Source organism: Camelus ferus, chromosome 31 (assembly GCF_009834535.1).
Source record: "Camelus ferus isolate YT-003-E chromosome 31, BCGSAC_Cfer_1.0, whole genome shotgun sequence".
NCBI lineage: Eukaryota > Metazoa > Chordata > Mammalia > Artiodactyla > Camelidae > Camelus > Camelus ferus.
In genome coordinates, this window is record NC_045726.1 from 15,529,505 (window position 1) to 15,546,481 (window position 16,977).

At 54.4% G+C, this 16,977-nt stretch overlaps 1 protein-coding gene across 2 annotated transcripts in view; it reads left to right on the forward strand.

Moving 5' to 3' along the window:
- The first annotated feature begins 247 nt into the window (after positions 1-247).
- LZTS1 (leucine zipper tumor suppressor 1) overlaps positions 248-16,977 on the forward strand; it is a 48,457-nt gene continuing 31,727 nt past the window's right edge. For both annotated transcript variants that reach the window (XM_032470771.1, XM_032470772.1), the window contains exon 1: positions 248-511. The gene's annotated coding sequence lies outside the window, so the exon portion shown is untranslated. The remainder of the gene's footprint in view (positions 512-16,977) is intronic.

Below are 16,977 nucleotides of genomic sequence, written 5' to 3' on the forward strand. Positions count from 1 at the left end.
GAGTTGGGGGATCAGGGACCCCGTGCTGGAGGCGGATGCAGAGGAGCCCGGAGGTCGAGAGCAGCCCCAGCTGTCAGCTGGGAACAAAGTCCCGGGAGCCGCAAGGACGAGCCGTCTGCCGCGCCTGGCCAATCAGGGGCGCCGGCGCCGGCCCCGCCCCGCCCCGCCCCGGCCCGCCCTGGCCAATAAGCGGCGCTGGCCCCGCCCCGCCCCACCCCGCCCGCCCCGCCCGCCCCGCCCTGCTCTCCTGCCCGCCCGCGGCTCCGGGACCCGCGCGGAGGCCGGCGCGCCGGGAGCGAGCGAGCGGGCGGGCGCCGGGCGGGCGCCGGGCGGGCGGCGAGGCCGAAAGTTTCTCTGCCTGCCTCGTCCAGCGATCCGGAGCCGCGAGCAGCAGCAGGACCCGCCCGGCCCGGCAGCTCCGGGAGAAGAGAGACGGGAGCCCATCGCAAAACATACTGAAAAAAACCAAAACACAAAAAACCTCAAGTCAGCCCCGGGCGCGCAGGGGCAGGTAAGGTGCGGTGGACGAGGGTCTCGCTCGCTCCAGAGAAGGGTCCGCGGCCGCGCCCGGGCGCCCGGGCTCCGGGGAAGCTGCGCTCCCCGCGGCGTGCCAGCGCGTCCGTCGGTCTTTGTCTGTCTGTGCCGGCGTCTGTCCAGGTGTCTTTGTCTCCACATGTAACTGTCAGGGCTTCCCCTCTGCCAGGGCGCGTGCGGCGGCTCTGGTCCCGGGCCTGGAGAAAGGATGGTGCGTCCGTCCCTCCGTCTTTGTCTCCGTCTCCCGCAGACGGGGTTTATCTCCTCCCGGCCCCGAGTCTGATCTGGCCGGACGTGGGTGTTGGGTGACACCGAGGTCCGGAGATGAGCCAGCGGGAGGTGTGCGAGAGGGTCTGACAGCCGGGGCCCGGCCGCTGAACTTTGCCGCCTGGAACTTTGGAGATGGGCTGTGTCCGCGCTGGTGGCGGGGACACGGAGGCAGTTAGAGGTTTGGAATGTTTCACCGTAGGAGTCGGTCTCAGGGGCTGAGGCGGATGGAGGGTGATGAACCCAATTAAGTGGCCCTCTGGAGCTGCGGGTCCTGGATATGCAGTTCAGCCGAAGCAACACACACACAGTCTCACACCTACACACACACCACATTCACCTCTTCCTCTCAGCCACCCCAAGGCAGCCAGACCTCCACTCTCACCACCCCTACCCCCCCCCACACACACACACCCCATTGCACAGGCTTAACTCCAGGCTTCCGAGCACACAACTCAGAAGCAACAGGCTCTGAAACACACCAAGGGCTTTCCCCTTCCTGCTCCAAGTGGAAAGGATTAAACTGTGGAGGAAATGAGTGTTCTGCTCGCCCACAAGGGTGTCAGGCTCAGGAAAGCGCTCCAGACGTGTTAGCCTTCAGTTTCCCAGGAACCAGGAGGGGCTTGGGGTGCTGAGCATCTAAGATTCCCGGGTCCTTCCACTTCCAGTCTCTCTGCACCCTCCTGGGGCCGTCAGCCCCTCTGCTCTGGCCCTGGCTGCTAGCTAACTAGTGAGGGGCCACCAAGTTCTAGAGAGCTCTTGGCAGGAGCCATGCCCAGTAAGGGTCTCCTGCTCTACTGGAAATGCAGCCTGATCAGTGGGAGCCGAGGGCCCCACCGCAGAGAGACGAGCTGTCTGCTTGGCCCTTCTTCCTGCCCCAGGGACCCTTGAAGAAGCAGTGGGTCGGGGCAGGGGCAGAGTGTGTGTAACCTGAGCTTCCCCTAAGTTCAAGAACACTTCTCTGTGGTCATGCTGGGGGAAAATACTGGCTGTTGGAAGTATGCAGGTATCTGTAGGCACATGAAGATGGGTATTAAAATACAGCATTTGCAGACAGGAAGGGTGTTTGTGTTCAAGGGTGGAGAAGGGCAGAGTCCGTGGGTGGAAATCTGCGGGCAGAGGCGTACACACTAATCAGGTGCGGTGTTACTTACACCTTGTACTTATCCCCAGCCCTGCTTTTTGAGGCGCTTTCTGTGCCTCGCAGACGTTATCTCATTTGGTATCTCTTTCACCCTCACATCCTACCTGCCTGTAAGGACGCAGAGGTAGCTGGGCTCTAGCTACGTAAAAATGGCTTTCTAGTCCCGAAAATGTATGTATGTGCCTTTGCTCTTATTCAGCGTTCATTTAATACATACTCATTGGATGCCTCCAAAATGCACGGCTCTCGGCCAGAAAATGAGCCTACAAGGATGAATAAGGTGATGGTGGCAGATTTGTGGTGATGCAGCTTATAGGCTCGTGTCATGGGTGGTATTTAACAGCATGCAACGCCACTCACCCAGTACATTGCGTGTCCGGGACTTTCTGTGCATTCTCTCCTTTAATTCTCAGCACAGCCCCTCAGGCGGAGCCTTAAAGAACGTCACCAGGAGAGGAAGTGCAGAAGCAGGGATTTGAACTCAGCTCAGCTCCGCCACCTGGCTCTTTCCACTTTCTTCTGCTACTTTTGAATGTGTTTCTTCTCTGCAGAATTTTCTTCCCCCGTCTTTCTGCCTCCACCCAACTAGCTCCCACTTGCATTTCTGGTTTTAACCATCACATCAATTCCTCCAAGAAACTGTCCCTTCTCTCTTATTAGGTCTGGGCCACGTACCTTCCTCTGAAGTCCCAGCCATCTTTCTGTGCTCTCTGGGTGCTCGTAAGGAGCCTGCAAAGTTCTTCAAGGCAGAGATTGTGCCCTGAAGTCCCAGTTCGGAATAGTGTTTGGCTACTAGGAGGGAGCCCTGAGGAAATGCTTATTTAATAAAGTAATGGGAGAGAAGAGAACTGTCAGAGATTCTTGGCGGGAGCACTTTTTCCCAGCAGCAGGTATCTGCTTGGGGACACTTTGCTGGTGTGACCTCTGACTTCCCTGTCTGTATTATCGGGCCAAGCCCTCTGCCTAGACAGGGCTTCTCCATTCCTGCCTCCAACAGTTCGGGAGCCTAAAGAAAACCTAACCTTGCCCCCACCTGGCCAACCTACACACTCTGTCTCCAGATCCATCCACGGAGAAGTACAGTGATCCAAGTGGGAGGGGCTGGGTGTGATCTAGTCTTGGGGTTTTAAAGTTCGGCACTTGGAACCCCAGTGGGCGGCGGTTTCAGGGCAATGATGAGGTGTTTCTGGGGTTTGGCCAACCAAAAATTATCCATCTGCCTGGGGCATCTGTAGGCGGTTTACTGGTAGGTCTTTGAGTTTGCATTTGAATAGATCTTTGTGCTGCCATAGTTTGAAAACCGCTGGTCTGAAATGGACATTCTCACGGTGCTGTTGCCAGCGTGAACTGCTACCGTGTTTAGGGAGGTGATCTGGCCTTGATTTGCCCAAGGTCACATGGTCAGAGTCCAGGGACTCCCCTCCTGTGCCCTTTGCACCACCGCGTTATTTCTCAGATCAGGATTTCACGTGCCTTCTCTGGGGTCCGTGATGATTTTTCATTTTCCTTTCAAAGGGCATCACTCATGTTTGAAGACCTCTACACTTCACGCTTTATTAAAGGTGCCGGGGAAATGGGGGAGAAACAGAATGGCTAAATCATGGTTTGGGACTAAAATTTGTGACGAGGATTGGGAAGGGCAAGGAGCATACGTGAACCAGTGACAAGTCCATTGAAATTGGGTTGTGCTACCTTTGAGCACAGCAGCTGCTTACTAGGAGGGAGGTAAGCTAGAGGACTCCCAGGAGGAGGCGGTCATGACTGAACCTTGAAGGTGAACCTCAGGAAGGGATTTAGACCTTCCCTTTAGAGAAGAAACGTAGCAGCAAGGTTGCAGCTCCCAGATGCAAGCTGAGAGCTGAGAGAGATGGGGCTCTCTCTCCAAGGGGAGCCCCCGTGGGAGCCCAGCCAGCCACCCAGACCAGACGGGGTTAGGGGATGCAGAGTGGGAGGGAACTCACCTCGTACAACTGCCGCCGGCCAGATGAGTGTGCAGCTTGGCATTGATGTGTCCAGATGTGTGCAGATGAGTGTCCAGCTCCAAGGGTCCGGAGAAGTGGGTGGAGATGTGTCAGCCAAAGTCAGGCATGGACCAGTTCGGCTTCTAGCTGCCCTTTGGCAAAACAATCTCCATCCTGCTTCTCGCCAGATGACCTGATCACCCCCAAGCTCCTAAGGTAGTGATTTTAATAGCCCTTTTTATTTGTATAGTACTTTATTATTTCTTCAGTTCTTATTTTAATTGACGTGTAGTTGATTTACAATATTATTTTTAATTTAATTTTTTTTGACAACTCTTGAGATTTCTTCTACAATTTGGCAGGTGAGAAAACTGGGTGAGCCTGCCAGAGGTAAAGGAATTCACCCAAGACTTTAAGTGGAATGCTGGGATTTGAACCCGGCCATCCTGACATCCCAGTTGGGGCTATAACCGCCCAACCATTAAGCCTCATGAAGTACATGGTTTTAGGGTCAGTGAATTGTGGGCAAGGGTTGAATGTGCAGAAAAAAAGAGAAATTTTAAAATTATAAGAACTCAGTTACTTTTATAATTATTATAATGCAGGCTTGATGAGAGTCTTCCCTTTTTCTGGACACCCCTTCTTTTCTCTAAGCATTTGCTGTGCATACACGTGACGCTCAATAAACAGCCGGCTAAGAAGTATCTAGCATAATGGGATGTCTACCCGAGACCGACTTAAGGAACGAAATGTATCGCATGTCGATTCTTTCTCTTTATAGCCGGTCAGCTCATAAGGTTTAGTCCACTCCATGTTGAAATTATGCAAATTTGGTCTTCCCAGAATCTGAATTAACGGCATGACGTTGGAATACCAAGCGTTATTCCGTAATCTACTTCAGTGTTTCCACCTCACCTGTATGTAAATAAGTCCCAAACTGAACGGAGGTTAGCAGTCTCTTCGCTGGTCCTGGAAGCCACGCGTGGGGACCAGGCTTCAGAGGTGGTCAAGCATGGAGGCCACCTCCCAGCTGAGGAAAAAGTTGGATGGGGGGCTGGTGGGAAGAGGGTGCAGGGGGGCAGCGAAGGGAGGGTGGAAGAGACAGAGGACAGACTGTGTGTGTGCTAACAGCTAAAACTAATTGTCCTAATCAATCCAGCAGAGAGGTGATTTTTCTTCCTAAGTGACAGGCCAAACTGGTGTCTGAACAGCTGTGATGTGAGTTCCATCCAGGGTCTGGAACAAAGGCAGTAAAGAGCTGCCCTACCCAGATCACCCACAGGGTTGCTTCCTTGTCGGCTCATCACCGTGGGAGATGACCACCACGTTCAAGGTGGCTGCCGGCAGACAGACAAGACAGAGAGACGCACAGACACACACACCATTCATCCTCATGTCTCCATCTCAGACAAGCTCTCCTCTGAGACCCACACTCACACCCCCTGACGCGAATCCTCTTGTCCTGGACGGCAGGACCTGGGCTGGCCTCTCTCTTCGGCGCGACCTGGAGTGTCCTTGGACAGCCCCCTCCCTGAGACCAGCATCCTCTAGAAGAAGAGGGCCCCGGCTAGGGGACACTCCCAGCCCCAGGGAGGGACCAGGACACAGGTGCCTCAAAGGTGTCCAAGGTAGAGCTGAGATGGGGGCGAGGGGGTGGGCATTGCTCTGAAACTCCACTGGCGTCCAAGGACGAACCCTTCCCACTGCATGACCTAACCTCAGTGCACAGCCCGCCAGGTGCTGAGGCATCCCCTGCCTGGGGGCCCCGGGCTGCGCTGCACACTTGGCTCACCGGTTCTGTTGGCTTTGGGGGCATCCTCCCTCTCCTTGCTGTTGCAAAGCTACTTGCTGCTAAATCACCCTCCTCCGGCACCCCGGCTGCTAAATTGGTCTCAACTTGCTGTACTTCCACCCACCACCTTAGTCATTGTTCGCTGGCGGCGTTCAGAGAGTGGGCGTAAAAGCAGCCGAACATTATATTCCTGCTGCAGAGAGAGAGAACTGAGCACCGGCACGCAAGGAAAGGGGAGAGGGAAGAGAAGGCGAAGGAGGCAGGAAGCAGAGCTTGGCCTTGCCAGCACCTGTCCCCGGTGACCCCAGGCATCCTGGATGGTGGGGCGGTGGGCCCTAGGCGAGGGGGTGCTGGCCCAGTAGGACAGCCGGGCATTCTAGGGTGAGAGGGGTACACTCACTACTGGGGCTGCCCCTGCCCGGGGTGGAGGGGAAAAGGACATGAGCTGTGGGGAGAGTCTCCATCCTCTGCCAGCTCCCCGTTCCTTAAATTCTACCATAGGTAGCATCAGGGCCACTGAACATCTGTTCCTACCTATTAGAATTCAGCTTCTCACCTCTATCCTTCCTCCCTGCCCAGATGATAAACTCCTTGAAAGAGAAAGTGTGTTGGGCCTCCTGTGTGTGGCTTCAGCCCTGGACAGGATCAGGGCTCAGCCCCAGGTGGCTGAGGTGGATGGTGGTGAGGCCAGCGGTGGCCCTTCCTCCCCAGCCATTTCAGATCTCCCTGTGCTGCCCAAGGGCCACAGGGTCTGGGCTCCGGGGCACACGAGAGGAGGGGGAATACCACAGGAGCTTTCAGGGCTTGGCCTACGATCGTGGAGAGGAAGCTTCCGGGAGGGGAAGGGTTAATGAACCGCAGAAGACCAGACCAGCTAGGGAAACAGAAACTTAGCAGCTTCTGCCCTGAAGCTGAAGGCTCCCGGGATCTCCAGCCAGGCCTCCAGCCAGGCCGTGGGGCCCTCTCGGAGGGCTCACGCCGTGCCCTGGGGCTGGGAGGGGGTGGAGTACAGAGCTGGTTCTGCTGCCTGAGACAGCATCAGGCCGGGCACAGTGACCTTGACTGGAGATTCTCTGAGTCACCGATAACATTTGTTTGGTCTCCCAGCGAGAGGTTGGAAGGGGAACTCAGTGCCTGCCCAAGCTGCCTTGGAACCTGGGGGGCCCCCAATCTGTCCCCCTCCCCTGCACCCCGCTCCTTCCCTCCCATCCTTTTCCCAAGGAAAACAGTGGGAAACCCCTGAGAACAGAAGCCTCCAGGCAGCTAGGGAGGCAGGGGCGCTGGGGAACCAGGCTGCGAATGTCTGGGGTGGGGGTGCAGGTCTGGGGGTGGGGAGCCCCGAGGCTGCTCTTGACCTTCTGCCAGTCCCTGAGAGGCAGCTCTGTCCTCAGTGCCTGGAGGATGGCTGGGCTGTGTCCACCTCTCTCTCCACCTCAGTAGCAAGGTCAGGGGCAGCAGAGTTTCAGAGGGACCCTGAAGCACTCAGGGCACCTCCCTGATTTATCACCACCTTCAGATCCTTCAGCCTCGGCCCCGTTCTGACCCTCCCCGCGGCAGGGCATCTCAGCAGTACAGGAGCAGGCAGGGAAGGATTAGACCGTGCTCATGTCTTGGGGAGACAGCCTCCCCCTCCTTACCGATCAAATTCCCCCAGCCCCTACGCCTCCCTGGCGCCGGCAGACAAACCGCACTGCAGGCAGGTGGGGAAAACAAGAGCCGCCGGGCACAGCCCCCAGCCTCCACCTGCGCTGGAGGGGGCCCGGGAAGGAGGGGGTCGCAGCTGCCCTGCTCCTCCCCGCGGACGGCCTGCAGCTGCCCTGCTCAGAGGCTGCGGCTGCAGGGCGGGCAGGGGCAGGATGCTCGGCTTTCCCGAGGCGGCATTTCCTCATCCACCGGGGTCACCGGGAGCTTTCAGCTTCCCCGGGCCTCCTAGCAGGTGTCTCAACCATCTTTTGACTTAGAAACTTCTCTGGATGCTGGACTTACTTCTATAGAGATGTAGCAGGACCTCCAAGGCCGGGGGTCCAAGATGGATCCGGAAACTGAAGAGCCTGCTTTGAAGCAATGCACCGTACTCTGCATGGGAACCCGAAAATCTCGGGATGGAAAGGACCCTTAAATACCATTCTCTCCCCGCAGAAATCTCCCTCAAGTTGTTTTTCTACATACCTCTAAGAGCTGCTGTTCTGGACCCCAGGAACCCAGTTCATTCCATGGAACCCAGTTCCATTCCTTTTTTTTTAATTGAACCCAGGACCTTATGCATGCTAAGCATGCGCTCTACTGAGCTGTACCCTCCCCGCGTTCTTTTGGAGCCACAGAAGTCACTGCTGAATCTTGGGGGTGTCACTGGCCTGGTGTTAGGGAAGGAGACAGACACATTAAAAAAAAAATCTCTGTACAAAGCTCAGTTGGTCAGAAACATCTCCTTGGAAGATACAGAATTTGAGAAGGACCCTGTGGGCTGGGTGTGATTTTAAGAGAGGGAGGGAGTGGGTGGCACAGATAAGGGGTGGGGAGAGAAAGGCAAGTGGAGTCAGAACGAGGGGGGCCCTGTGTGTCCAGCTCGGAGTTTGCACGTGACTTGGGGGCAGTGCGGAGCCCAGCAGGAATGGGCAGAGGGGTGGCGTCTAACAGAACTTGGCTTTATTTAGGAAGTCGGTCTAGCAGCGGCATATAGAATGGACTTGAGTTGGAGAGGCTTCTTTCTAGAAATAACACTATTTATTAGAACACCCTTCTTTCCTCCCCATCTCCTAGTGGATAGCACTCGTGCCCTGAGATCTCATGCAGCCTGGAAGCAGCCCAGGCTTCAAGGAGAGAGAAGTTCCTAGTCCAAGGTCAAAGGTCAGGGGTCAGTGTTCTGGGTCTAGAACTTAATTATAACTGGCTTCATGGGTAACGCCTCCTAGCTTTGGACCTGAAAAGAATCACCAGGGGCTTTTTTTTTTTTTTAAATGAATGAACTCTCAGAGGCCCAGACTGGGGAGGGACTTGCTCATGGTCCCACAGCTGGTCAGTGGTGGGACCAGGATCTGTGCTCCCACTTCACCCACTCCCCCACTGCTGATTGTAGAGGAGGACTGGAGGGCCAGAGGAATTCATCAGACCCTCACACCTGGAGTGTTAGGCGGGTTTGCCCCAGGGGACATACGAGATCGTGTCAACAGTGAGACGCTGTCAATCTTTGTGGCTCTCTGCCCTCCCAAGTCTGGGAGCCCCCGCACTCCGGTGACAGCTGATGCCCACGGCCTCCGTCTTTCTCTCGTCTTCTTCCTTGGTTCTCTGAGCGCTTCACATCTTTTCTTTCCTTCTGTTCCTCAGCCAATGCCTTTGTTCTAAGAAGGGTTCTGAGGAGCTCCCGGCTAACGGGACCTTGAAGGTTTCCTACGTGAGTTGCCCCTTTCAAAAATGCAGAACAAGGTCTTTGCCTCCGTCTCGGGTGTGCTCAGTTTAAACTGAACTCAAACAAAACGGGAAGACTGCAGGTGCCACCAGCCACGTTAACCACCCAGAGTGCTCATGCCACATCGGAGGAGAGTCCCAGATAGGAGGCAGGTGTGTGCCCCGGTGCCGGGAGAGGCAGGTCTCGTCAAGCCGGGACCTCCTTCAGTATCAGATGAACAGGGTGCCAGGGGTTCCCTGCCAACAGCTGTGACGCTCTCTGAACACCATTCACCATTTTCCTCTGGAAGTTTCCTCAACCAGTTAACCTGCCCGAGATCTTCCCTCTTGCCTGCTAAAAAGCTATCTAGCCGTGGCAGTGTCCTGTGAGGTCTCCAGTAAGGGGACACCTGGAGACAGGTCCTTCCTCGGGAAGCACTGCAGCCCATGTCAGGTGCCCTGAGGCTCCCCGTGCGGTTCTAACTCACCTGGATGGCAACAGCCCTGGCAGAGGGAGCAGGTGTGTTTTAATGGTGAGGCATGGGCTTTTTCATGCCTCCCAATCCTGTGGGCAAGCTTGGGAGTGAGTGGCCAGCAGAAAGAACATGGATGTGAGAATCACACTACTGTTCAGATGCCCACTCTGCTACCTAATAGCTGTGTGGCACTGGGCAAGTCACTTAGCCTCTCTGAACCTCAGTTGTCTCATCTGTAAAATGCACTGTGTCCCACATAGAATTTTTATAAAAATTATATGAGCCAGTATAAGTAAAAGCATGAGAAACATAGTAGGGGCTCAGTTTATCCCCTTCCCATCGGCTCCAGTGGAAGGAAACCCGGCAGGAGGCCGAGCTGTCTGTGCACGTGTGGTCCAGGCACATGCCCGGGGTGTGCCTGGGACAGCTACCCTCTTACCTGCTTACTCCGGTTAAGGTCAAGGGGCATAGTTGTAACCGAAACCCTGTGGGAGGGAATCCCTTCCACCTCCGTCACTCGGGAGCTCCATCCCGGTGGTCAGTTTGACTAAATTGGAATTGGCTTATGAAATTATGTCGAACAGATGACCACGACGTCGCTGAACGCCCCGACGTCAGGACTCAGGCACTGACAGTGGAGCTCTTGCTCGTGCTGGCTTGTCCCAAATGCATGTGCAGGAGAGGAGGGGAGCGCTCAGGGGCCCTGCCATCAGCAGGGTTCTCCTCTCCTCCTGTCCACGCTTCCTGCCCCGAGCTACTGAGGAGGACCCCACAGCACCGTCCTGAGCACAAGCGCGGAGCTGAGTTTAGGGGAGGAGGGTGTCTCCCCAAGGTGAATGTCTGGATAGAAGCGGCTTACACCGCACCTCCTTGCTCCTTCCTCCTACCTCTCGCTTCAGAGCCACTGTCTTTTCCCATCTGGACCAGTTTCCGGATTATGTAGCACGTAAGGTCAGGAAAGGGGGAGAAAGAAAAACAAATAAAATGAAACTTCTCTCTCTGTATTCAGTTCACGGGAGGTGGACAGATGCGAGAGGACCCAAGGCTAGCTGACACTCCCATCGGAGACCACGAAAGACCGAGGGGTGTGTGTGTGTGTGTGTGTGTGCACATTTTTAGTGGAAAAACCTTTTCCACTTTAACAGTGTGACTCAGAGGATAGAGGTGATTTCCTCCACCCGATCTGACATTGCATCCAGTCTTCAGAGTCCAGCAACTTCTCCGTTGCAGCATGATGGGATCTGTCAGGGAGAAGGCTCACGGCTTTTGGGAACATCGGAGGGGGTGGGGGATGCCAGCTCAGCTGCGGAGCCATCAGATTCTAGGCCTGGGAGAGCTTGAAGGGACCCCAGTGAGCTGCCTAGAACAAAGGAAGCCGTGGGACTCGCCTCTGGGCCCTTTCTGCCCTCCGCCTTTAAATTAGGGGGTGGTGGAAACCTCCCACCTTGGAGACAGACAGAGTTCAAAGGGCTGCTCTCTGCACAGCCCCTGGGACGGCAGCTATTAAACTCCCAATTGACTGTACCTCGTGGACTCGGAAGCTGACGAGAGACGTGAAACTTGTTAAAGCAGCATAAGGCAGCCCCAAATTAGGTCTCACTCTCGTTGGCGCAAAGCGGCTTTAGGGAAGTCTGCCAAGAGTCAAAAATAATGCCGCATGCTAAGGCCTCTGCTTAAGATGTCTCCACCCAGTAGGGCCCTGGGGAGATGTGTCCCAGGATAGGAAAGTAGGAGAAGGAGTTGGCAACACAAACCCAGAACCCTTCTCCCCTCACTCCCCTCCCTGCCATCAACGCCAACAGCAAGGACCGGGCTCTATTGCCTGAGCCAGGAGCCGCGGAGGGACAGGGACCTGGAGGCCGGAGAGGGTTTCCGGGAGCAGCCAAGTGCAGATCCAGTCTATTCGCTGCGCTGTCTCCCTGCCGTGCCCAGGCCTCTCCTGGCTGCACAGCGCTGCCAAGGCTGCAGGGGCAGATGGCAGAGGGACCCCAGTGATAGGCCACTTCTGAGGACCATAGGGGCCTTCTGGGATCTCCATCTTTGAAGGCAAATATGTTTCCATATTGAGGCATAGAAGTTAGCGTCTGGTTTCTAAGAGTGGGGCTATGAAGGTTTCCTTTGCCCAAAAACCTCAGGATGTGCAGTGCCAGTCAGATCCAGCGCAAGACTTGGTGCAAACCAGCCTCTGTGCTGATTCCTGTCCACTCTTCCTGGCCCGAGCTGCTGAGCTGAGATGGTACCCTGATTCCCCTACTCTGTCCTCCCCTCCTCCCTCCCTGCATCCAAGTGAAGAGACCCACTGGTCAGTCTTCCTCGAGGAGGTGGTGGCCGAAACCGTGTGGGCTGAACAGAGGCCAGCATGAACATTCCGGCCAGAGACCCACAGAAACGCCTCCGGGGAAGACAGAGGCCTTCTGATGTCATCCACACCCGGGACTGGGCTGCTGTTGGCTGGCTGTGACTCAGGGCACTCACAGGGGACACGGGGAGGTGGCTCCAGCTACACCCCAGCCTCTAACCACCCCCCTCACCCCGTACCCGTGGGATGGGAGGCTGGACCGCTTCCTCCTGTACATGCCGTGTTTTTGACTGTCTCCTCCTTTCCTTGAATGAACTGCATTTTCCCGCCTGGCAGGCTCTGTGCTGGTCCCCAGGGATGCCAGAGTGTCCTCAGGGAGCTCACCATCTATTGGTCAGATCTGTGATTTCTAAGCACTTTGTAAGAGCAATTTTGACTAACAATTGATAGATTGATTATTCATCTTTTTTTTTTTTAAATTCTAATCTCTAAAGGCCCCACATGGAAATGTCTCCAGTTCTTTAGATAATGAAAGAAAAGAAATAGAGCCTAGGGACCTGCAAAGTTGGAGGAAAAAATGCACCAGGAGTCTGAGCCTGGGGCTAGACCCCAGTGGTGTTGAGTTACTGATTCCTGTAGGTTAAAAAGCAACAAAAAACTAGCTGCCATTTACTAAACTCTTAATTACATCCTGAGTGTTTGACAAAGAAATCTTCACTCAGGACATGCAGAAATCCTTTGAAGTAGGTACTACTGTTAGCCCCAGTAGCTCAGGGATGGAAGCTTGGAGAGGCTGCAGCAGTGGCCTGAGACTGGGGGGGGGGGGGGGGGTTAAAAGGGATCACAGACCGAATCCAGAGCGCAGGGGGAGGTGAAGGAGGGAACAGAGTTTAGGGTGAGGTCTGGAGGAGCCGGCGTCCCTGGCGGGGGGTGAGGTCTGTCCTGGCGGTAAAGGACTGGTGCTCTGTTGACCACAGCCAGGCGCTGCCACCTGCCAGGCATAAGACCTGAGGCCTCACTTTCTGCATCTGCCAGATGGGGACAATAATAGTGCCCCCCTCTCAGGGTACCTTGGGGTGCAGTTTGCACCCGATCATGTGTGTGCAGTGTTTAGTCCCATACCTGAAGAACACTCAGCGACAGGCTTCTTTATCTGCTGCTTAGTGATATTTAATTATGGTTTTAATTTGCATCTCCCTGACAACCAATCGCGATGAGCACCTGTTTGCACATTTTTGGCCATGTGCGTATCTTATTTTATGAAGTTCCTAATTCAAATCTTTTGTTTATTTTTAATTCAGTTTCTGTTTTTTTATTAGAGATTTGAGTTCTTTTCTGTGTTTTGATGGGAGTCCTTAGTCAGATAAGTATACTGTAAGTATCTTCCACTCTCTCCAGCTTGCCTTTTCACTGGCAGTGGAGACCTTTGATGAAGATAAATTCTTAATTGATCAGTATTTTTCCTCTATGGGTAGTGTTTTCTGTGTCCTGGTTAAGACGTTCTGCCGACCCCAAAGCCAAGAAGTGTTGTTCTGTTTTCTTCTAGAAGCTTTAGCGCGTTACCTTCGGTGTCTATGTCTACAGTTCCTCTGAAATTATTTGTGTGCAGTGGGGTAGATTCACTTGTTTGTAGATGGATACCCGTTGACCCAGGAGCAATTAATACGCTTTATTTCCCCACTGCTCTGCGTTGCCCCCTTTGGAATAAATCAAATGATTATATGTGTGCGCGACAGTTTCTGGACTCAGTTCAGTTTATCTCCCTTTATATCAATACTGCGTTGTTTTAATTACTTAATCAGTTCAGAAGTCTTGAAATCTGGTAAAAGACACCCTCCTGCTTTGTTCTTTTTCAGGACAGTCTTGGCTATTTGTGGTCCTTTGCATTTTAACATAGAACCGATGGGATTTTGACTGGGATCATGTTGACTCCCTGGATCAATCTGGAGAGAATTAAAATCTTTAGAATACTGGGTCTTCTAATCCATGAACCTGACATGTCCGCATCTGTTTAGAGTTTCTTTAATTTGTCACAATAATACGTCACAGTTTTCAGCGTGGGGGTCACGTGTATCTTCAGTGGTTCTCAGGCATAGACATGTTTTAAATGGTATATTTAAAATTTTTCTCTATCGTTGGTATGTAGAAGTACAGGTGGTTTTCATGTCCTGATGTGGTATCAGGAGACTTTGGCAGATTTATCGCGAGGATTAAATGAGATACTGGGTAAACCCCAAGCACGTCATCAGGGCTTGCTGACTCTTACCTGTGTGCAGAGCAGCTGAGGCAGGTCAGGTACGGAATCCAAGGGTACGGTTGGTAAAGCGAGGAGGCCATCAGGCTGGGAAAATCATTAGCTCTCAAGGGCAGGATTTGCTGGGCCAGTTACAGGAGGGAGAATCCTCATGGAGAGAAATCACCCAAGAACCATAAGAAAACCGCCTTGAACTGACTTTGAGAGGAGGTCCCAGAGACCTGAATGGAGTGTGACATTGGTCCTGCACTTCACAGTTTGTAAAGCCCTTTCCCACCCACTGTGTCACTGATCCTCCCTGCACAGCTGTGAGGTCACTTGTAAGATCTTTATGCCCTTTTCAGAGGTAAGAAAGGGGCTCAGAGACTTTCAGAGTCTTGGCCAAGCTCTGTCCATGAGGAAGTAAGTAGCAGATAAGTTTCCAACACAAGCCTTTTGATTTCCCCTCTTAACGGAGAGGTTTGCCAACACTGTCAGGTGGTGGTGTTGGTCCTGGGAGCAGGAAAAGGTTATCAGGAAGATAAGTGATGTGGTGTTGAAATCTGTGTTTAGAAGACCTTTGCGCAGAAGGGTGAGTGGGAAGAGAGGCTCGGGCTGTCTGGAAGGTCGTCGCCACATGCTAGGCAGAGAATGAGCAGGTGCAGAGGGAGGGACCACAGACGGGCCAGAGACCCACAGGGCCAGGCCCATAGCTCCCCACCCAAGACACATACACGTGAAGAACGCACCTTTGGGGCTTCTGAATCACAACTTCCCATTTACAAAAAATGTGAAACGTCCATGTCTTTGACCCTTTTTCATGAGTAAAACCAAAACCAACCCCAAAACAAGCAATAAACTCTTACCCCCTCTCCCGCTGCTCAGCCGGTCTCCTTCACCTGCTCTGCTGGACCCCTTCCCCTAGCCGAGGGCTGTGGTCTCCCAGCTCCTGTCACACACTGACCTCCTTGCTCTTAGAGGATCGTGTGCTCCGGCCTCCCAGAGGCGGCCCGCCTGGGCCTGGGCTCAACCTTTTAGCTCAGACCTGTCACCCAGTGACTCCCTTTAAATGGCTCTGGTGCAGCCTGTGCCTCCCGCAGCAGGAGGCTGAACTTGGCCGTGGGTGTACCCCCGCAGTCCTTTCTCTCCTCTCAGAGCCTGTCTGGTCCCTGATCTCACCTCTCGAAGTGTCTGTATCGGAAAGAGCAGTTACCAGGCTACCGGAGAACAGATAAAGGGAGAGAATGACTCACTCCAGACCACACAACTAGCTGATGCCCAGAGGGGCACATTCAAGCCTCCAGTCCATTGTCATTACCGCTCCACCATTAAAACACACACACACACACAGGAGGTGGGCGGTGTCCATAGCTTGGGCAACTCTGAGATTCCCTATATTGGTTCAGTGTTCCCTCTCACGAAAGCCTGACTATGGTTTTGGAAGATTTCCATGGATTCTAGTCCAGAAGGAAGTCCAGCCTCTAGAGAGCTCTTTCCTTCCTCCGTCTTCCAGCCCCAGCGGAAAGGCCTGGAGCTGGGCAGGCAGGACGTGGCAGCTGCGAAGGCAGATGCGCTGAGGGCAAGGCGGCCCTGCGGCCTGTCCTCCGGGGCCGGCTGTATCTGCACCCAGTGCTCTGAGTCCTGCCCGCCTGTGCCCCAGCCAAACTCACATCTCAGCTGTGCTCCCACACACTTTCGCTCTGGTACGAACTGCTCCTCCCCACGAGCTGTGGTCCCTTGCCTGCAGTGGGCTAGATGTCTCCCCAGGACGACCAGGTCGGGAGGAGACACTGAAGCAGGAACGGGCCGCCTGACAGGAAGTCTTCCCCCAGGAATCTGCTGAACCCGCATCCCTCTCTGGGCCTCCCGTTCCACCACCCCTCTCCTGTCAGCCACTTCTGAGACACACCTCAGCATCCCTGAAAGGTCTCTGAGACCAGTGAAGCCCCTGGAAAGGGCGCTGGGCTCAGACAGTCCTCCACCCAGCTCTTTTCCACCCACCTCGGAGGCCCCAGAGGAAGGGAGGGTTATGCCAGATTCTATTTAAAATATCAAATGGGACTAACATTTCCTAAGCACCTATTATATGCAGATACTTAAGCTATCACGTTGGCTAATCTTCAGAACAACCCCCAGGGTGTGTATATCAGTGGTCTTCAACCGGGATCCACTTTGCCCCCCAGGGAACCTTCAGCAACTTCTAAGACATTTTAAATTGTCACAACTGGGCAGGGGAGGGAGACAGAGACGGGTACAATTGGCATCTAGTGTATAGAGGACAGGGATGCTGTTAAACTTCCTACACGACAAGGGACAGCTGCTCATAATGATCGCCTAGCCCTCGAAATTCAACTGCCGTTTACAAATGAAAAAAGGAAAAACTATAGAGTTCAGAGCAGGTACGTAGCTGCCTCAAGACCTGATGGCTTGTTAAGGTACAGTCCACATCAGTCTGACTTGAAAGCCTGGGCTCTTTTGCTTCCAAAATGCCCCCATTCAAGAGCGACGGCCCCCCAGGTCCTATCTGTCCTGGGAGGACAAACATCCTTGTTTCTCACGAGGCGAGCAAACACCGACCTGCTCACCTGCGGGTGGAGGAGCCCAGGGGGCCCAGGGAGCAGCTGCGGAGGGGCAGACTCTTCCCACGGGGTGCTCTGGGGCGGGGGTGGGGGTTGCAGAGCTATGAGCCCCTGCTTCTTCCCACCGGAGATCGGGGCTCTCATCTGAGTAGTTATGATGTGCGCATGTGCGGGGTGGGAGGGGCCTTCTAAGGGCCGGCTGAGGGTCCCCCCGAGGAGCCCGGGAGCATCGGAAGGCCTGTGGGCCCTGGCGGGGATCAGGGAGCGTCTCTTTCACGGGAGGGTGGGGTTAGAGTCGGTCCTGGGAG